Genomic DNA, 23,707 nt, shown 5'->3' on the forward strand with positions numbered 1-23,707 from the left:
GTTTATTGTCATACATATTCAGTGGCCATTGGGATGGTTCACCCCAGTTTTAGGGGCGAGTAAGGTGCGAGTCGCGTTTTATGTGTTTAGAATTTTAACTATCCAATTGTTTTAGTGCGGGTGTTTCGGAAGACTTTTCTACCGACACTAACTACCCTTTCACATCGCCTTTGTCTTCCTCTTCCTTTCTATTGTTCTCCATTTTTCCATTTACAACAGTTTGATGATTTTGGTGGTGCTTTTCACCCTTCCGGCGCAGATTTATGGCCCAGATCGTTTTCGAACCACACCGGGTCTAAATGCTCGTAATTGCGGAATTGATCCAAACGTTATGGAACAAATTGAGAAAACAAACAACATAAGAAAACACCCCCAACATCTCACGCCCAATCCACCCCGACTGTTAGATGGGTCAATAAAATTGCACAAAACTTTAGCGAGCGGGGTTTTGCAGCCAGTTTTGCTAGATTTACGACCACTGCTTTGGTTTGTTTAGAAGATGCCGCTCGTTCCGTACTAATTGCGGGCTTCGCTGAGCGCTCGTGCCCGCAAGGAGCGAAATAAAACTACAATCACAAAAACCACACTTCAACTGCAACTCCATCGGATGGAATTAAAACCACCTTCCGGCGATCTTCTATTTTATCGCTTCATCCCCCTTCCTCCTTCGTCGCCCGTCTCTCCTTGCCGTCCACAAACAGGGTCGCGAATGACGGGAAGTCATCACATTCTGGCGGCGAAAGAAAAAGTGACTTTGCACACAAAGAGCCGGCCTGGTGTGGTTTCGCAAAACGCGCAAATAATAACATCTATTTCATTGGCTTGCATCCTTCCCGCTGTCCCTCCCTCGCTCGCTCTGTCCCTTCCAACCCCTGGGTGAGGCTGTGTGGAATGTCCACGGAATTTGCGATCGTCAGCGTGCGCTTCGCTAGCTGGCTGGTGGATTTTTATTTCGAGCTGGTAGTTTTGTGTTTTTGTTTAATTTCTCGCCCTTTCATCTGACACCGACATAATGTGGCGGCGTATGCGGACGAATTCTTCAAATGTTTCCGCCCCTGAGGTGGCATGTTTGTTGGGACGTATGGGGGGGGGGGGAGCATCCGGGTGCTGAACAGATAATTAAGATCGAACGGGAAAGGCGGGAAGATCGCACAAAATGCCAAACGAAAACATTAAAGCAAGCGAAGAGTTTGCTGCATTAAACGACCGGGATAAGATAAGGGCTTGAAGGTACCCTTCGGATGATTTTACTCGTTTCAAGGGTGAAACCCGCTTTACCACCACTTGTGCCCCATCCAAAACTCGCTCCGATGATGATTCCCCCGTACCGTATCCAAAAAGCATCATTTTCGGGTGATCAAAAACACATTTTAGGGTCGGAGCCATTTTACGAGTTCGACAAAATAAATCCCCCCAAAATCACCAAAAGCAACAAAACGAAACAGTGGAAGGTTCGTCGCTTACGCTTCTGGCGGGATCGGTTGATGTTCTTCGTATAGGCAACCGTGGTTTGCCCTCACGTGCCGGCTTCAAAAAGGTGTCGGTTAATTGGCATAATTAATTTAGAGTCGTGTTAATGTTTCTTTCCCCAGCAGCAATCGTCCGAGCACCACCCGAAAGGTGCCAAGCCATCCGGAGCAATGATTTATGTGTCCTGATTTGGAGAAGCGAAAAAAAGCTCAACTCTAGCATAAGCTGCAGTATTTTTCAGGAAATTCAAACTAATGATCGCTTACATTTCAGGTGTGGTTCAAGATGGAATGTTTTCAATAATGTAACGGTTCGATCGCTGGCGGAATGGTGCCCGGTCCGTGCAGTGTAGAGTGTAAGCGCTTTACGATCAGCGTAATGTTCTGAAGCCCATTACAGGCGATTGCCATCAGCGAGGTATAGAGTTCCTACGGTAATCAATTGAAACTTTGTAGGAACTTCATACCGTGCTCTTGGATAGCCGTTTGTCATCAATGTGAAGTTACCGGATCCAGCGAAAGTGATGATGAAAGTGCACCGAAACGATGAGTAATTGTGAGATAAAAGTGATTTAATTTACATCTGTTAATAAGTATTTGTTACAACAACAACACAAAACGGTGACTAACCAATGTCACAATGTCGAACAAACAAACACCCTTGAATGTTGCCGTTTTGTTCAGTCGTGTCATCCATTTGGCATTGTTTGGCATCTGTTTAGCATCCGTCAGTTCGCACCAGCCTGCAGCTAATTCTGCGCACATGTGTACTTATTAACGGTATCCATAAATATAGCCGCACATTCCCAGAACGTGCGTATCGAATCGGTGATAATGATGGGATTAGTAAGGCTTTGCCTTACGAAAAACATCGTCACTTCCATATGGGATAGTTATGAAACAAAAAAAAACATGTTAATATTACACTTTGAGAACCGTTTTTAGTTTCTACACCATTGTTTGTGAAGGCAATTCTCGACCTCGCAATAAATAATACCAAAATAAAACACGTATGAGACTGAAATCGAGGTCCTCCAAAATAGCTACGTGCGAATCAAACACACACGACGGTAGTAAAGGTAAATTAGGAGATTTAAAGGAAAAGGAAAACATCCACCAACGACGAAGACAAAAAAAAAACACATTGAATCTAATCGGCTGGTTCAAAAAGTTGCACCCAGAGATCCTGCCCATAGATGGAACACACGTTTGGTAGGTTTTATTTTTGGATCAATGTTACGATTAATAGCTGGATATAATAAAGCTAGATAAAGAAGAAATCACACACATTGACTAATGGTGACTGATCATGGGCACATCCGGTGACGGTGGCATTGACCTGAGCGGTGAGTCCTTGTAGGTTGCTAGTTTTTGGTACGACCCGAACCGAGCTCGATCATTGATCAGGTTTCAGTTTGATAACGTGTTCCGTCCTTTCGTACTCCGCTACACACGAGTAATAAGAAATAAATTGATAAAACTAAGCTTCAAGGTTTTGAAACATCGAATACAACCTCAACCACAAGCGTATAGTTACGGCTTGCCAGATAACGCAAACTTTAACAAACGATCTCGTCAATGTTGCTGGATTGTATAAAAAAAGGAACCGGTTTACACTCCTTTGCTCCCTTTACATTCCCTGGTACTAACGGTCCCTTACCGCCCCTTAGCTCCTACCTCTGTGGGAGACTCCTCTCCTACATAGTGCTCTATCACGACTTGTACGCTGAAAATAGAAACTAATTATCAAAATATGACATGTTTAGCTTTCAATCATCAAGCCACACGGCCGGAATGACTTTCCTTCCCGTAAGGGAGTAAACATACACACAGCGAAGCTTCCCTTTGTTTTTTGACCCCCTTCTTTCACCCCCTGTTATCGCCGTTACCATTCCCGATGGGAGCAAAACTTGCCTGAGTTTGCTTATGATTGGCTCCGGTTCGGGAGATAGCGATTGGCAAACGGCAGCACAGCGCAGGGTTTTGATGTGACCGTGCGACGCTTTTGAAAACTGAGTGAATGCTAATTAATGCTGGCTCGAAGGAACCGTACGTTGTCAACGTTCATTTCGATGGGTTTTTTTCTGTTTTGTGTGTGTGTGTGTTTTTTTTTTTTTTCGTTTTAGAACTTTATTTGCATTCTCTCTCTTTAGCCCCGTCGCTGAATTATTTGTTCGCTTGATTTTGATTGCTTTTAATGAGGTCTCGAATAGTTTTAACGCATGTTGCGTTAATGATTGAGCGAGGGCCAAGCACAACCTGGCCAACAATTTTGTACGGTATGACTTCGAAATCGTTAAATGTTGGCGTTTGGTTCGCTGATGTGAAACTGATAGTTTTAATTACCTTTTCATTCCAGCAGAATTTTCATTATCGTTCAATCACAGTTTTGTTGATTTTATATGCCAGTTTATGGTACCAGGCTTTGTTGTCGCTGGTGATGATGATGATGATGGATTGGCAAATTTGGTAATAATCGATCGTGCACCATCGGGAACGAGGGCATTGCGAGGTGGGTGTGAGACGTTGTTAGTTGGCTTTGTGATATACGTTTGTAAAGTTGTCTCACTAGCGACGAATAGCAACGATCGCTTTATATTACACGTTTACGTTTAATATAATCATAGCATAGAAATCCTTTGTATTTCGGAATTTCACTCGTTTATTGGTTAATCACAAACATCATTAATAAATAAACTTCTCTTAAAACCCTTCTACCTTTAGTTTCTCCTCTTTTTTTCTGATGCCCCCACGCGATCGAAAGCAAATGTAAAAATAGAGAAAGAAGAGTAATTTAACCATAGAATCAGTATGACAAGCACCACGATCACCATGTACGGTTCTATGTGCCGTTTTACCTATTCCATAACAGAAACACCCCTACAAACCCTCGCGGTATGTCCACGGAATCAACAACGCAGCATGAATCTCCGCACGTATATGATGATGGCCTGTTGCGCCTTCGCTCGAGTGTCTTATCTGTGCGGTTTCGGATTTTCTACTACGGTCGGTGTGCGCGGACCCGGCACAACCGACACTGTCCACCCGTGTGTGCGCCCTAGTGCTCCCCGAAAGTTTGGAAATGTTTTCACGTGCGACGACGTCGATGGCGATAGGAAATTTATTAGCAAAATATGATAATTTTATTTCGAAAATATTAAAATAGTTAATGAGGCGAGCCGAGGGCCCAGAATAATGCTTTCCGTGGCTTTGGATACTGCTGCCGGTCGCAGCCGTATGCCGAACGGTTCGGTTCGCCGGTGGATGCTAATCAATTTCACAGTGAAAGACAGAAAAACTGGAGAAAAGAAGCTTCTTGGTAGTGCTGGATTGTCCCGATGGAAGCGAGCAGGGACTCCCGGGATGGAAGGGCGTGATTGGATGAAAATGGAACCAGGCAGCGGGATGGCTATAAAGTAGAAAGGGAAGGGAGGGAAGGAGAAGGGGAGGATGAATAACCGAGGGATGAGAGGGAAATAACGATAAAAAGTAATGATACATAAAATAAAATATGATGAAGAGATTGTGAGTGTGGTTGCTTGCTTGAAGCCTTCTCCGAAGAAGGTGCTTGTTGAATCTTGGTTTGAATTGCTATCCTGCTCAATGTCTTTTCCCTTTTTTGAGCATTTTTTTGTTGTTGTTTCGGTTCGCGCTCGAACGATGTTTCACCACTCTTGCGCATATGCTAGCGGTACAGGAAATGATTTAGGTAACGAGCCACGGTAAGGCGCCTACAGTTTTGTGATATTGTTTATTTGGCGACTCTGTATGTCGCGCACGAAACTTATGCCAAAAGCAAGACGTTCCATCAGATTGGGCACCGTGGGGTCACGGTATGCCTGCAGGCTAGATGTCATATTTTAGCTACTCAATATTAAGAACACTATATTTAAACGACAGTGTTTCTTCTTCTATAGTTAAACGATTCGATGCCTTGCAATAACATTTATTTTTAAACCATTTTTTTTTTATTTTACGTAATTTACATAAGTGTCTTAAGTATAACAAGATTTTTTATTCATACACAATGATGAAAACGCCATTTGAAAGTAACGCGCGAAATTTAACTCCAAAGAATGTGCTTTTGGTTAAAAAAAAAAGCTTTAGGTTTACGATTTTCACGAACGAACGATTTTTTTTTATTGCATGGTTGTTAAAACATTCCATTTTTGGATACTTCCATCTGCTTCCAAAAAACTGTCCAACTATCTGCCACATCAAATGCAGTTCTCGGGGATATCACATGTGAAATTGTTCCTTCGGTATCACCATTCTTTCGGTAATTCATCTAATTGGATTGAACCGAAATAAATCGGTTAATGGTTTTCATCATTCGTGCATTTACGACCGTCTTTCGTCGAGGATCGGAAAGTTGTCGCGCGATAATGAAGCAGTTTCATCTACATCTTCGGAGTGGAATCAATACCTGTGGGATTTGCATGATAATATGCGAAGGTGTTGAAACAAGTTTGGGCATTGCAATTTGGATTAACTAAAAACAATCTTTTTTTCCTATAAATTTTATTTTAGAAGTCATGAAACACAATCGTATGCGAGATAAATAGACGTATCATGTTTTGCACAGTGCCTCAGTATATGAGTTCAATAGAACATGTCAAATAATCTTACTTGTTCAAACCGCTTCTCAAAGCTTATTTCTTGTACAGTCCATCAAGCTGCTCGGCAAACTTTTGTGCCTTTCAACACTCAACACAGCGCGCTATGAAGTGTATCATGTGCTTGAAGTATCTTCGCATTGTCTAACCCGTAAATACGACGCTTCTCCTACATCTGTTCACTAAAACACACGAGCATCAAGTTTATCTAAACCTTTATGTTGAATACAACCGGTTCTGGTGGGCTTTTGTGTGCTTTTATCGACCATCCAAGCACTTTAAGTCCTTCGCGAGTGGTTTGTTGCTCGAAACCCTGTGACCTTGCAGCGCATTGTTCAGTGTGCCATCAGTGTCAATCACTTAGCAAACGGGAGTGTCCGTTCCTAATAGTTTGATGCCTAAATATTTTATAAATAGAAAAGACGCTGTAGCGGAAAGCTTACGAATCTTACGCTTGGTGATAACCTTAACCCTGTTGGCGTGTGTTGTAAGAAAGATAGGGGCTCTAAAGGTGAGATCCGGGTGAGTGGCATCAAGGGTTACGAATTCAATTAAACTCGATTGTTAAGAAGAGTCTACAAAGCTGGTTGAATAGATTCAATTTAGATAGATTTCTTGGAGTTCTACGCTCCGTGGTAATAACTTTGAATTTATTTTTTCATCAATTTAATAATTGATCAGTAATAGTTTATGTTTGTGTCACGGCATAATTACTTTTTATCGTACTTTTTACCTAGCACACTTAAAAAACACTAACCTGAGACAGGAAAGGTAAACTTATCACACCATAGTTGTGGAAATTTGTTTTACTTGTCTATTCTTTATCCCTTAGAACTTTTTGACACATCTTCCTGAAAGTTGCTAAGTGGTTCAATAATTCCATATTCATTGAGTTTAATTAATATCGCTTAGCTCAGTTTATTTTCAATTTTTTGGAACTGTTCTCTTTCATTGTATAGTGTAAACCACATGACCACACCTTTACTCGATAACTATAACCCGTAAGAATATCCTTGTAGCTGTCCGCCACCATGCGACTCCATCCAAAACACGTTATTAAGAAAATGGAAATTAATAAACCATTCCATTCCTTTGAAAATGATTTAACACATTGCATATTTTGAAATCCGATTGAATCAGATTTCAGCATAACATTTTACCACGGAACTCAAGTAATTAAAAAATAATATCCACAGGAGAAGGAGGATTATTCAGTCGTTTCATTGAGTTTCATTTTACATTTAAACATGTTGTTACGCTTGATGCAAGAATTTTGTTTCTGTATACTATACATGCGCTCAGTTCTTGTTTCGCTGTAAAATCTCCAGTGAAGCATGGTGCGTTGCAAAATTTTGTTACATCGAACTCCACATTGATGTTTACAACTCGCTTTTTAATAAATCTGTTAATTTGAACTCGTAACAGTTGCCATTCATCCCGGCATCCTGGTTCTATTGAACAACAAGCCATTCCTGAACGAATACACTATTTGCAACCGATGGTTGCGACGGTAACATTTTAATGAGATTTGATGTTGGTATTGTGATTAAAGTTTACACACGACATGAAAATACCATCAAAATTACCTATTATCATAAACTAACTAACGAATTGATTGCCAATTTCCATGAATATGTCAGAATCAAATTAAGCCAATGCGTTGAATAACAAATGAACAGCGTCGCAACAAGTGTCACAAAAAGCGGAACGTTGCTTCGTTGTGGGTAGGATAAGTTTTAAAAGCTTAATTTAGTGCTAAAGCCATTAACCCACATGTAAACTAGCTCAGTACTCAGAATAAAAACTGCAACGCCCTTTTTTCTCACTCTTCTAGTCATGATCGGAAGACGAATTCAAAAAAAAAGGAAACAAGAAACAGACACCAAGGGAACCAACCTTTACTCAACTTAGCACGGGAACAAGAACGGACAAATAACAAAAAAACAACATCCCCAACTATTCAACCGCATGGGTGTGGCGACCCGTGTGGAATCCCCCTGGTCGTAACGAAGTGGACGTGAAAGCGGAACGGTGGTGTAACAATATTATGAAAAATACTTTTGATACATGTACGGTGTATAATTTATTAACAATAAACACGAGATTTGTGAGGTATATAATTTCAAAAACCCCTTTTGCACTCCTTTTGCCCCGGCGTCTTGGGGTTTGTTGGAGTGGTCGCTGTTGTTGTTGCTTTTCTCTCTCCCCTGCTAGAGCTTTTTTACCCATTGAGTAAGTGTCTTTGCTGCTGCCTGCCCAAGTTCTTGTGAAAACAATCGCTTCCAAAATGTGTCTGCATGTACATCGGAGCGGTGCAATTTTCTTCTGCGACATGAAGTCATCACCTACATGGGATGGACCTCTCGGTATCCTATTTACCTACATTCGGGGCGGTTGATAGGCGACCAAGTTTGGCAGGAAGGATGGTGCGAGTGGACGGGAGGAAAATTATTGTAAAAATCTTCATGCAGCGCTGCAGCATACCGGGCAGGCTCTGACCCCGTTGGCTGGTCTGGTTGGTTGGAGTGTGATTATGATGGTTATACTTGCGACACGATATTTATATGCACTGCCAACATTAACATGGAACCTGTTTGTAACTGAAACGGTGGCGCTTGGATGGAGAGGAATAAAGGTAATGAAAATGAATAAACAAAACAACCAACTCCGAGACGATCTTCCCCGATCTTGAGAAAGCGATGTGAACGGCCCCAGCCGCGCACCACGGGACGGAACCAAAACGAATTTTCCTTTTTTTTGCACTGTAAAACACCGGAAGGTAGAAGAATGTACGGGCATGGAAGAAGGTTTACTTTTTCTCGCTTAGTATTGTCCTTTTTCGTGTGCTGGTTCGGGGTTTCTGGTCATTTGCCTTCGAATCGCTAGCCCGGACCGGGCTTCTGAGGTTCCGGTGTCATTTAGGTCGGGTTCGGTCGGTCCGCTTGCCGGGCGCGTCCGTTCAACAAGGTGATTTTTATCGCTGCTCTTACAAGCTGTAGCATATACATATATACGTATATGCAAGCAGTGGCAGTAATGCGTAGCCCCATCATCATCGCCTGATAAAAACTGGTGCAATCGATGTGGGCAGGGATGCAAAATAAAAGCGTACACAAGAATGGCAACGAAAAAAATGGGGGAAAAAGTATACACACAAACCTTCTGCAGCACAAGTTCAAATAAAAGTAATAAAAGCTCATCATAAGCAGCAGAAAAAAAAGGTCGCTCCACCCTCTTCACGTCGCACCACTTGCAGCGTAATGCACAGGAATTGCACAAGTTGGGGGCTGGGTGAAGAATGTTAAAAATGGAAAAGTTGAACGAAACTGTGCGCACATGGCTAGTACGGTGAGATAGAATGGGCGGTTTTACATAAATTAAAATGTACAACCTCACACCGACCACTAACAGGCTGCAGCACCAGCAGCAACCAAACAAAGCAAAAACACAACGAATGCCCAATGAGTGTGCAAAATGGGGCGAAACATTAATCTTTTGTCTTAACCGTCCGTGTTGCCCCCTTGCTGGGGAGGTCCGAGGTCCGAAGGCACACCACCACCGGGGAAGAACAATACGCAACGAAGCTTACACTTCCAGCTCGGGAGGGTGTAGCTCGGTGGCAAAGCCCGGCCAACCACCGCTGGTAGCGCATTCCTTCCTTCTATATAAATAATACATCGGATCCGCACGTTTTGATAAGGAAATCAGGGAAGAAAATGGAACGAAAAATGTATGTGTGTGTGAGTGGACGGGTGGAAATTATTTGACTACTAATGGCGACGGACCGGCACAGCGGTAGCATACTTATGCTGTTTTAGCCCTGTTGCCTAGCTGCACCGTAACGCGCAATGTGCGTCATGCTGATCGTAGACTCGAAAGGGTCCGAACCCGATTAGATGGCTACCGGGTTCACTGCATGAGAGCCCTATAAAACCAATTAACTAATCCACGTTCCGCGCACCCCGGAGCTACCGGCAATTGTTGTTTTGGTACGTGTGTGTGTTTTTCTTCTTCTTTTGTTAAAGCTGGAACAATTTTCGGGACACCTGATTAATGGGCCACACGCATTATGAGTCGGGTTCCACGTTGGTAGCCTGATTAACGTGAGTAACACAACGGGCTGCACACATTTTCATCTGTTAGCTTGATTAATTTTACTATCCTGTTAGGCTCTCGAATGTACGAAGACATTCAAAGTGGTTAAATTTAAGGCACCATTTCTCTCTCATATAGATTTTTATTGAATCGTCTCGGAGTTACGCTTATGTGGCGTAATAAAAAAAAGCTTACCGATTTGTTTTCAACATGAGAAACAACGTTTTCCCAGAGTTAATTATTGTATGTTCAACCATAAAAAAGAACCAACCTTCCTTGACATTAGTTCTTTTTATAATGTAGTTCAAGTTGTAGTAAAGTTCAAAATAGAAATAAAGAAAGAATTGAAAACAACTTTATATTCTCCCTAATAGAAAATATATAAATAAATAAATACCAAAAATGAGAAGAACCTAAAATTTAAAAACAAAAAAGGTGAAATTGTCTCGAAATTTAATAATAGAACGAAAAAACAAGAACAACAATATAATGGTTATGTAAGATATTGATCAATACAATAAAGATTAAAAATACATTAAGTACGAGCCTTTACTCCCAGAAAAAATAAACAATTAATCAAACCAAACACAAACCAAGAATTTTATTGTATGTACAACGTCTGAAAAAGGACTTAAAACAAAATTAATTGTCATTTTATTTATTAAAAGTCTATTAAGACGGTATTTCACGTGTTGTTTTAAAGGTTTTAACGACACTGGCGCCAGCAAAAGTTTAAAACAAAATGTGAAAAAATAATTTCACAAGCAAAGACATAACAATAATAGTAAATGCCTCAGAATTAAACACAAAACAAAATTGATTAATAGACTGACTAAATAAAAGAACAAAACAATGCTTAAGCTCAGAAGTAAAAAGTAATGTAATACGTTGAATAACTTATAAAATATTAATGGTTGTCTTGGTAAAGATTCTTCGCCAAGTATAAAAGTATAAAACGGAAAATAAACGTTATTGGTATATTCTTTACATAATCATCTGGCAATGAAAAATACAACAATTGCTTCAAAACAATCGTTTGTTTGATTATGCATACTGGTAACATATCGTAAAACCCAATGCGCATTTCCTCCAAACGGCCACATTCGTCAAACATTAACGTTCCTAACGAGTGACCGGCGGTTATGCCTAAGTACGTGATCATTGTTTCTAATGGCCGTTAATGGGTTGGGATTAGATATGAGAAAATGGAATAGTTTGAAAAAAAACGAAAAAAATGCACCACCCCTCATACAATTCCCAGGAGCTGCTGAGTATAGCTTCATTTCTAACATATTCTTTTGTAAAAAAAAGCGGCGCCAACGCTTGCAGGAAATCATAAACAGTATATTAGCATTATTTGATCGTTCGCTTAGCCAGAGCGTACATCATCTAGGCGCTTTAAAACTTTCACATCAATAGTGTTGGTTGATAAACAACTCCACATAAACCGACATAAACGGCATGCAGTTTGCCTGGCTGCTTGAGCCAAAGGAGGGTCTAATTAATATTTATCAACCTAATGCCACTTTCGGTGGTGCTGCTGCATTTAAAGAATCGTTAAAGATAAGTAACGCACCGTAAAACACCAGATAGCGAATATTAGGTTCCATGCGCAGTCGGTAACCGTCAATTTGTAGCAGACATTCTTTGAAGAGAATTTAAACTCTGTCAGTCTTGGGTTAATCGAAATTCCGTACGAATATTCGGCTTCATTTTACGCACTGTACTACTAGTCACTTAATTCTACACCGACACCGACTAGTCGCAAATGAATGTTATCGGAAAAAAGCGATTTGCTATAAAACCTAACTGCAAACCTAACCGATAAATAAAATTCCTTCTTCCGCCAAAGGCTATCTCAACGTTATTCTAAACGATCATTCAATCCATCCCGATGACCGAGCTCAAACGAAATCGTAATTAAAACACCACTCGATGCAGAGAAAAAAAATCCAAAATCTCCAGAAAACAGGGGTACGCATGATCGTAAAGCGGTTTTATGTCCGATTTTCAGCGACCTATTAATTTTGTGACTTTTTATCGTACGCATAGTACGCGGGCCCCGACTGTTGTGGCAAACATATGAGCTTCATTTCCCGTGCACCTTGCCGGCCACACTCATCATTCCCGATAGTTTGCTTCGATAGATAAACATTTTAAAAGTTCATCATCGCTCTCCGGACTAAGAGGTTTTCGTACGGGTTTTACTAGCTGTGGTTTTCGCTTTTTCCCGCTTGTTTTTTTTATTTGTTTCTGTCAAAAAGCCACCATGATAAGACGTCCAGAGTGGCTTTCACGTCGTGCTGTAAAAGAAAACACCAAGAAGGACGGATTTGAAAATAGCAGTGGCGAAAGAAATATCTCATCGAATGAGTAAAGTGCGTATGATACGGGTTGTGCGTGTGCCTGGTTTTTTTTACTATCGTACGGAACGTTGTGAAAGAATGCGGCTAGTAAGCTGGACATTTGGTGGTATAATTTACGGCTTTCCATGTTTTATCTTCACCAGCTTCTGCTCTCATTTTGTTCCGAATGGGATCACTTTTTGTCATTAGTTTTTATTGCAATTCCAGTAATATATGGCGGTTTATATCGGTTCAACCATCGGACTCATTAAGTTGGTGCGGTTGTGTTTATAAAAGTAAGGAACGGAAAATAAATTTGCTGAAAATGAACTTCAAATTCCTTTAGTTCTTTGGAGTATACTGGGCATTTAGACGAGAATAGTTGCAGAAAAACACAATGATAAACTACGTATTATTTTTAGTCTTTCTCCTACAGGGTGTTCAATACTATCAATACAGAATAAGTACATGGCGCATACCTAATGACGCATATTTGAAGATGAAAATGTATATTCGAGCTTATTCAACACCCTGTATTTCTCAGTTCATAATCAGGTTAAATAAACTTGCACTTCACAACTATTGAACGTGAAAATGATTTTTTAGCTTAAGACTAATAGATTCAAAACCACATTTCTGTTATGTGTTTTCATCACCCTTTATTCCATCTTCCTATCTTTTATTGGAGCTTAAAAGCGCGCGTGGCTTAAAGTTACAACTAGCGTTCCATACTCAGCTTATCAGTAACGCATAAGTACTTACTATAATTACTTAATAGCTATAATTATTTATACTGTCTCTCTTTCGCCTAATATATCTGAACAATTAATGTATTACAAAAAATTACTTCAAAATGTAAAATACAATACAACTGCAGTGAGTAGAAATTTATTACTTGTTTGTTCAAGGAAATTGGTCAACGATCAACTAACACACACTTTGCCCAGTAAAATTTGTTTTATCAACTTAATTTCCTTTTACATCCTTCGGTCCATCTTCACCACAATAATCAATCTTTGCTTCAGCACGTTGTTAGTTGCAAAACGAAAACATCCATCATTAGCATCCAACCCGTTGCTACTCTAACATCCCGCTCTAACAACAAAACCTCCTCACCCCAACCTTCGGTACAACATTCGCGATCACTCGATCACACGATAAATTACGCTAACGAAGATCCTCCCGAGGTGGACAATTTCTCCGCTTCGACACATTCGTTTGCAGCCGCAAATGAGATGCACCGAGATGGGAAGCTGCATTTGGGCTACGGAAGCGCTTTAATTACTTCCATTTTTCAACACAACCGGACCTTGAAGCACGGACATCGTGCCGCACCTTTCGTTGACACTGCAACCCTGCCATGGGATGGTTTTGCTGCCTGGGATGATGGCTGACTTTAATTATTTTAAATGATGAATTAGTGTAACATTGCCCGCGAGCATGAAAAACAACAACAACTCTCAAAGAGAGCAAGCAAAAACAGTATACATATATTAGCTCGTTGGTTAGAAGACGATCTCCGAAGGCGAACGGCGGAAGAGTCGGGTGTAAAGAACTGCCCGCAGGAAAAACATACACCCATTTCCCGGCTCGGTACGATGGGCAGGAACTCATTTAAAGCAAACAAACAAATGTACGAACCGGGCCTGGAAACGTGCGAGGCAAACGTTATTTGCTGGTAATCGGTCGTAAAACCGATCATGAAAGTCAGTCGTTAAAGTTTTGCTGAGAACATAATCAGCATCGGCAGCCGAAGCAGCAGCAGCGCGTTAGGAGTTAAGTGTTTGCCTCTGCTAAGATTGAGTGTTGAACCTTCGACAACCTTTTCTGTCCGTTTGTTGTGCGGACAGTTCTTTGCTTAGCGAGAGGCTCCAGCTACTTTCCAATGGGGCGTTGGTAGCGACTTGTGTTGTTGCTACGAATGCGCCTTACATTAACACTACTCGAGGGTGTGAGTGCGTCTAGCGGCAACCCAGAATGTTTGTTAACTTCAGAAAATAGACGGTTCAGAGAGCCTGCACGTGGTGCGGAGTTGGAAATTCTTCGAGTACTTAAGCAACACCCCATAAATGTGCACGGTCAGCTAACGTGTAGGTGCGATACGGTTTAATGTCTTTTGACAGTTTGATATTGACGTATTGTAGACTCCCAACCCGATGCGGAACCCAGGGAAGCTGCAAGTGCTACAAACAGCTGGAACTGCTCTATCCCAAAAGGGGTCAGTGAGTAAAGGCATGAAGAAATGAAGCAACCAACAAGAAACAGACACAGCAATGAGAGAAAAGAAACGGTATTTCACCCGTTTCAGCATTTCACGTTATCGGAATGTGTTTCCCCTTTGTTGCAATCATAAAACGGCAGCTTCAAATTGCAGCCACCATCACGACCATAACGTTTCACAGATGAGCAAAAATTTATCAACCGCAACCATCGGCCAGCATCGTAACGTGGATGGGAAATATGTTTCAAACGTCTCGATTGTGTTTTTTGTTTCATATCTTTTTCGCGTACCACTTGTCTGGCGGCCAAATGAGGAAAAGACCAAAGCCAGAAGCAGTTGCAACCACTGCAACCCTGCGCCCTGCCATGCACAAACGCATCACCGAAGCAAATTACCTTTAAGTAAGCTTCAGTGGTTTGGTCGTTCGTACTTGCCGTCTCATTCCCAGCAAAATAGAAACTTCTTCACAATTTCACGCATTCTCAGAATCGAAAACAGCTTCGTGTAATGATGGTGAGTTTTAGTGAATGTTTCACAGAATCAATTAAAATTTTCTTATTGCGGTTCACTGATTCGGAAGATTTTTCAAGAAGAAAGTCAAAATTGTGGTGTTAATGTTCTATTAACGCATTGCCATTGGAGGTTTGGAGTTTGCAGGTTCCCGTGCTCATTTGAGCTATGGATTGTTGTAATTTTATTCATTTTCAGTCCATTATAACACAGCAGAATGATCGAATGATCGTACTCAGGACTTATCATCCAGCCACGCATAAATGATGTCAAAGAATGCCAGTCATGGTAGTCCTCTTTATATGGTGTCACTTAGTAAGAAGATGCATAATCATAAATTATTACATAGTTATAAACGCATTTTAAAAATCGAGTTCTTGCGCGCTACGTGAATCGATAAAGTTTCCTTCAGCACAAAATGTCACTATCGCAATTTGCAAAACAAGCACGAATTAAACTATTCTAATTTTATATCGATTAATATTTTATATTTTATATTTGCATTTAAAGCTTGGGACAATGATTCTAGATGCATTTAAAATATTTAAATATACTGTTTTGTTGTTCATTTCTAGTTTAAATTATGGAGCTTGCTATAAAATTTCGCAACCAAACATCCAATCGAACATTTTATCTTAAGGGCACAAGATCGTCACCCATATTTGGGCTTCTGGAATCATTCCGCGTCATTCACGTTTGGGCGATGTGATACGTGCTAAATAACATTTATAGAAAAAAAGATTTGTTTGAAATCTTACGTTGAAAGTTTGATTTTTAAATAAGATAGCAAGAGGAGAAGTAAATAATAGATAAGATAAGAACAAAATAAAGCGATCGATTCTGCGGAACTACTGAGTAGAGTCAATTTCAATGTATCTATTCGTCCTCTAAGATGCTATAGGCCTTTGAAAACTGACTAAAACAGACGTGCGTGTAGTGACAATGATCCTATGACGGCTATGCCATCTAGGTATAATCAAAAATTTGACTGCTTCGCTTGGGACTAATGATAAATTAGGTAATTGGTGCTGCGTTATACTTGTCTCTGTTCTGTTTCTTCTAGCTTTTTAAGTTAGTTCTATAAATAACAAGTCCGCCTGTTCGCCATTCAATACGGTTTAAATGTACAAATATAAAAAAAGAATAGTTCCTTGACAATTATTAAAATTTTTACGACATACTTAAAGCAGACCTCGACATTTGATCGAAAACTCGACTTCTCAATTTTGTTTCCTTCATTTGTTAATCAATAACAACCACAATTTCCACAATATGACAATTGTAACCACAATATTCAATTGTTTGATTTATTGAAAAATGAGACTTGTTTACAGATACAGATAACTAAAATTATAGTTATCTCCTTCGGCAAATCGCTGTATGAAGTTCTACTCCTAGAGTTCACATCAACGACGCGAAATTCACCTCATCTCACTATGTACCCAGTAGAACAGGAGTCTATCGGGTTGATTTACATCCTACCCCATCCGAATGTAACGGTATACCTGACCAATGTTACAATGTGGTAAACAAAGTAATATGTGTATGCACGTGTGCCCCAGGGATCAGGTCCATCGCCATCAAACCAAACGAAGCCCATGCACGGTCTCCAGCGTCTGCACTGCCGGTGGAATTGCTACAATTGTAGAAATTCTGCTCAATGTCCGGAACCTTCTGGTAGGCTGTTATTATCCTCTTCCCGGTAACCACGGCACTGCTCGTTTGCTGCATTTTTGCACCGTGTGCCGCAACAACAAACTGGTCCGCCTCGCCAGCCCTAACTGGTGGTGGTTTTGTTTTAGTTTATCATTATGTTTTATTATTTTATTTTGCCGAAAACAATGAAGACATCGCAAGGACCACAATTAGCGATGGAATCAGTTCCGCTCGAGGATGGGATAGTGGTTACGTTGCGGAGGTGGTAGTCATACAGTTACTTTGTACGAATCGTAAAGTCGACGCTATATCACTTTGCACATTCCTAACAAACAGTTATTTAGCTTTTATTTGCAAATCGAGTTGACCCAGAACGTTTATGCCATGTTTGCCATCAGTCGGATGGAGCAGGCAGCTATGCTGAAAGCTGTGCTTGAGTGTTCGCCTCGCTGACACTATCTGCAACGGAGGGCGTGTGTGTCTATAACAAAATTATATTCCTACTTCAAACAAGTGCGTCCTGCATCCTTTGGGCAGAGGTTTGCTTTCGTTCCTTTTGCATGAACTACACCGACACAAATGGGACATCCTGTGGAGTTTCAAGCCTCCGCAAAGACCATGCATTGTTTATCAGCATCAGGATCCGTATGGCCGGAACGAAAGCGGATTCAATTTTCATTTCAATGAATCATGAGCTCGATGCGCATGGAGCACTACAGCACACACTTCGTTTCCCGTTCAAGCACAATTCGGGAGTTTGCAATTGCAACAAGCAGCACGCATGCATTCATTCATCACATTCCCACCCACCCGGCCGGGCCGGGTTTTATCATGATCATATTGCAACTATAGGCTAAGGGCTTGATTTCAGGCGTGCGCGTACGTGCCATGGATGGAAACCGGCAAGGACACTCCCGGATACGCATGGAGCACTTCCACCGATTCCGGTGAAAATGGAACGACTGAACGAAGCGTCGCATCGGTAGAGCCTCTTACGCTAATCAAATCATCATAAAGCAATTCCGGTGCACTTTATTGAAACGGCATTCGTTTACGTGGGAGCGTGGGTGTGCAGTGTTCACGATAGCATAACCAGAAATCCTTTCCGATGAGAGTGAAAGCATACCTAACTGGTGCGCATTGTATGTTAGTATGGTTCTTAAGGAAGTTTATGAAGCAATTATTCGAAATAATATATTTTACTAAAGCGATGGAGTTCATAGCAAACTCACCAGTTTTAACAAAATACCTGAGAGATTTGGCTTTATTCATGAATTCATATGATCATTGTGATGCTTAATAACAGGCTAAAAATAACATTTGAAACATTTAATTAATTATCAATTTATAGAAACATGTACTAAAATTATAGCCTTAAATAATACTTCAATAATATTTCCTGTACGTCTCTTATATGGTATTAATTTAAATTCAATCAATACAAAGAACATCAACTGTGCTAAATACCTGGTTTTACTCTCATCCATGTCCATGCTTGCATAGTTTGCATGGTTCAACCAACTAACTAGCCGGCGGTGTAAACAGTGTTAAATGAATAGTCAGCAAACCAAACCACACCATCGTCCCGAGAGTTAACTCCTCACTGCTACTACAACTGTTCGTTCAAAGCATTGAAAGGATTCACAGCACCATTACTAACCCTGGACGAACTAGAATGCACATGCACCGACATACCATTGAAACTATTCATTAGACATCGCACATACCGGTGCATCGCATCATTGTGAGGTCCCCGTTTTTACGTATCAATCGTGGCCAAGTGTACTCCCATGATAAATATTCATTGAAATGAACGTTTGATGCGAGCAGCAGCCATTATCAGTTGTTTGTCGGGGATTTGCACCAGCAGGAAGCACAATTTTATTCAAAACCAATGATATTCTGGTCTATCGTCTGTCTGTGTGCTGGAAATGTGAAAATATTGAACGTTATTTACTAGCTCGCAATGAATGGAAGTTATATTTCTATAGCGAGACTGTAAACCAATCACTTGGTTGCAAATAAAGGAAGTTTGTTATAGTCTACCATGAAATGCCTCCAGAACAATGATATTCGCAGCTCATGAGCTAAAAGTTAGTAAACGTTTAATTTACCATTGCTATTTGCAAACCATTTCGAGTTTCTTATTAAGCTATTCCAGGAAATGGTTGACGTGTTTCATTATTATTGTAACATCTGACCATACCTTCAACTTATGGATACATGTGAGAATATTTCTGTAACAGCTCAGCTTCTTCCACAAAACGAGTTTCTCTCCCGAGCATGTTTTACCTTTACTTTGGGTCACAAATTGGTATAATTCTCCCAATTTGCGTAATCGCACCGATCAGTGCTGGTCCGTGTGTCTGTTTTTTTTTTCTTCTCCTTTGCCAGCCTCTGTTTTGTTTTTGGGACACACTAGACTCGTCATTCCGGGGCACAAAATACCCAAAACCCTACGACCCAACCAAACAACGCCCGAAAGCGATCCCGAACATAAAATGGGAGAGATCGACCGAGTCGTAAATAACAATCACCGTGCATAATGCAATTGCTTGCAGTTTCAAGAGTGCAAGACACTGCCACCACCAGGGTGCCCCACACCTGGTTGGGGTGAGTTTTTGCGACATCAACTACTCCTTCCGTGCATGGGATCGTTTTCTTGATCGTTCAGTATACAGTGAGTTTCGGGAAGCTGCTGTTGCTTCTGCTGTGTATCTGTCGCTACGGCTACCGGCCGCGAACGCAGTCGATAAATAATGTTATTAATTTTACAGTAGCAATTACCGACCATAGTGGGACTGGCTCATTGCTTTCGATGGCTTGCCCGTAAGCTGCAACTGGCTGGGTTCGTGGAGGTGGAGTTTTTAATTCGATTTGTTCGGTTGAGAGAACGGTACGTTGAACCATGAGCTTCGTATTACGCCGGTAGCTGGATGACTTTGTGCTCGATGACGAATCCTGCATGTTCAAGGATGTGGGCAAACAACGAATCCACGATCGTAACAGTACTGCATCGTATGAAAGTGTAGGTTGAAGTTATAAGTTAATGAAACGCATCGATGCGGTCGGTTGTGTTAGGCGTGCACCTAAATGTGTCATCTGAGTTTTAACCTCGTCGCATAGGTCACTACCTAATCACTACCTAAAACCTATTTGGTGAATATTATTCTCATGCGTGGCGGCGTAGCTGGACCGGAATTTTTATAGAGCAATTCTGGTTAATTGGGGTTTAGTAGAATTTTGTAACACAGGCTTGAAAAGATTTAATAAAAGAATTCGAGTCATAGCGTCATAAGGTAGAATTAACCATTATTAAAACACAACACAATGAAACTGCACATTAGACAGCAGTTTTATTTTACTATCAATGGGAAAAAGCATTGCTTACAAACAACCATGTACCTGACCGTGCCTTTATTACAGCTTTGCTCTGGTTGACATACTTGATTATTGGGTTAGCCGCCTGTGCCTCCTGCAGGGTTCTTGAGTGGCAAACTCAAGGGTTCTGTAGCTTGCGTTCAACTGTCAACGTAAAGCTTTGGACTCTGCTACAGTTGAACTAGAATGTACCAAGACACATCTGTAAGTTCAACTCACTAGACTCTACATGAACAAAAACCAGAAATAAGACTCCTACTTTGCTAGTCAAACGAAACGAATAACCCTGCAAACCACATTACAAACCAAATTGTCACATGCACCACCCACTCAGTTTCCCCACGATGATCGGCTCCGAGGGGGCCCCCCCCCGGAAGATACCCCGCACATAAGGCACTAATTTGACAAAACAATTTTCTATTCCATCGATTCGTTACCATTGGCTGCCAAAGGGGAGACCGGTCTTGTGGGAGGTTTTGGTGACCCCTTCTACGTTTGCCCGAAGATTGCCGGGTTTACTGGCGCATTCTTGTGGAACTGCAGCGGAAGTGCAAAAGTGGAAAAATGCACCCGTCCCAACACGAATCAGGCGATGATTGTTGGGCTCATTATGCAAATGGGAGGGAAGCTGAACTAAGTGCCAGGTCGCTCGGTTCGTTTTGTTTCCATTTCCCGTGGTGTTTTGCCTCCCTCATTTCAGCTCTTATTAGTGAAGTTATCCTCGTAATGGTACGCTTAAGCAGCGGAGTTCCTGCCGGCCACCCTCGTGTGCCCGCGGTTAAGCGTTCGGGTTTTGAACGCTTTTGCATGATAGCATCAATTATAGGTGCCTATTTTAGAACCACTTGGCGTCGTTTGGGCGAACGTGAGTACGTACCTGGACGATCTGTTCACACATATCGCATCTGTGCGACCAGCCACGCGGGGTAATGAATTACGTTTAGCAGAATCAAATGGCAGGAAACGTGGCAGGACTGTTTCTAAACCTGCTCTAACGTCTGCCAAAATTTAGACCAATTTGCAGCCTCCTCTTTGCTTTGCCTTCACTGTTAGGATGCATTTTGGTGGAACGCTCCGTGGACTAAAGCGTGAATGTGCGCCCCCGTTGACGTAGGCATGATTTATGAGCAAGAGTTCGATCCAGGTAACTGCGATAGGTTCGAAAAGACGAATCTCAGTGCCGACCAGTTGGGGCTCATTAATCATCTATCTGTCCAGGGTAGGAACGAAGGATCACATTCACCTATACACATGTGCACGCATTTTCATGTTACCGATTACTGCTGAGGAAAAGGTGCGCCCCGCTGGAGAAAGCACCCATTGGATAAACTTGTTTAATTGTTCCTTCTTTCGGTACAGCCTGTAGGGTGTGGGACAGCATGTTGGAGACATTATTACGAGGAAAGTGGGCCTGGGATGGATTAAAATTTGTATGTGACGATTCGTTCCGGTGTCAAATATTTGCCTTGATCAACTCTGCTCTACAACAGGCCTGAGCGCCACGCATGTTGCTTTTCTAACTCTCTTGAGTGAAACTGATGATGGATGGAGCAATCGTTGGAACAGTAAACTTGGTGTTGAATATCGTCCATTTCTTGAGATGAAACAAGCAGATGGATAAGTTTATTATCTATCCTGTATGCTGCATTTATGGTGAAGAGCGATAAAAAAGCATTTGTTCAAGTTATTACTAACAACCCAGAAGCGGAATCAACCCAGAATTTTAGAGCTGGAGATTGAAAAGTGACAACTGCTTACAATGTACTTTAAAATGTTGATATAATTTTTTAATTGTATCATTATATTTATAAAATACTACTCTCTCTCTCTCTCTCTCTCTCTCTCTCTCTCTCTCTCCTTCACTACCTTCTCATACTTGCCATTTTCTGGATTACTATACTTAATTTTACTACGTAGCCGGATGGTCCTTGCTACAGGGGATTAGTCCGGATAGGATTTTGGCCCGGTCTTGTTGTGTGGAGACCAGCGCCGATACCAATACTCCTCCGGCTCCCTATATAAAATATTATTGTATATCTTGAGTGTATTGAGTGTATCGCTCCTAAAACTAAAAAATTCTATTTTACTAAACCTGAAATTAGAAATAAATTTCTTCTACAACCTTTAGAGTAGAACTTTATATTTACCGATACAATCTTACTTTTTATAGAAACATCTAGTTGAACCAAAGTCAAGCAACAGTTAGAATGCATTTTCCATCAGTCTTAAATCGTGGGAGAGATTGAAATAGACCAATAGATTTTTTTTAAATAGATAATCAACAATGATGATTTATTCAATTCAACAATTCATCGCATTGAATGCTTTAAAGCATGTGTTAAAGAAATTTGACTAAATGGTAGATACAACAGGTACTGATAAAATTCCCTCTAAACGCTTCAAACAATCTGAAATGCCTTGTATGATGCATTAAAATTGCTGCAACATGCAAAATATATAAATTTGTTAATAATTCACAACGAAATGTTGTTTGCCATCGTCCAGTAATATGGCATCAAAACAGTGGTTTCTATTCCATAAAGTAATCATCCTCGTTTTAATGTGTTTTACAGTGTCGTAAATCTGACCCTGCTTAATACCCATCAGTTTTGGTTAGCGTTGGTTAAAGATATGCAGGAAAAATGAGCTCCTCCACAGTGACGTGTGTAACGCACGGGAAACAGGAGATCCAATCCTGGGCCAGTTTCCATCCAGCGACAACAAAGGGGAAACCTACCGACGCGCAATTGTTTGCGTGTCACTGCAACATTAGCCGTTGAAGTGCAAGATGTTTTCCCAGAGTTGATGCATAAGTTTTTTTTAGTTGCGTTACATGCTCTCTTCCATTTTAAAGGACAAGTTTTTTTAAACACATTTTTTTTTGATAAAGGATCGTTTGACAATACATTTTTTTTTCCTTATACGCTTTTTTGATAAGTCGCTCAATACGGCACACGTTTAATTTACATCTGGAACTGTTTGATAGGACCCTTTTACACTTTCCTTCTGCGTAGGGGTTCTTTCATACATTTTGCTCAAAAAAACTGACGTTTTTTATTCCACCTCATTGTCCTCCGCCTATTAATGCTCGAAGCGAGAGAAGAAAAAAGCTGAACACACTCATGGTACAGTTTGATCTTCTCGTCTGTCATGCAAATGATGTTTTTTTCTTCTCATTTCGTTGCACTCATTTCCCTGGCTTCACGGTTTGGGGTTGGGTTTTCTTTGGACCGGTACATATTTGCGGCCCGAAAGCATTTTCCGGCCATTGATCTTTTCGGACCAAACCTCATAAGCCCGGCTGTTTGATTGTGGTTGTGTGTGTGTATGTGTGTGTGTTTGCATTTTTTGCCACTCTTGCGTATTCATACGCAACCTTAAGCATTAATCGAAGCGTATGCGTTCGTCGCTTAC

This window comes from Anopheles marshallii, chromosome 3 (assembly GCF_943734725.1).
Source record: "Anopheles marshallii chromosome 3, idAnoMarsDA_429_01, whole genome shotgun sequence".
In the NCBI taxonomy this organism is placed as follows: domain Eukaryota; kingdom Metazoa; phylum Arthropoda; class Insecta; order Diptera; family Culicidae; genus Anopheles; species Anopheles marshallii.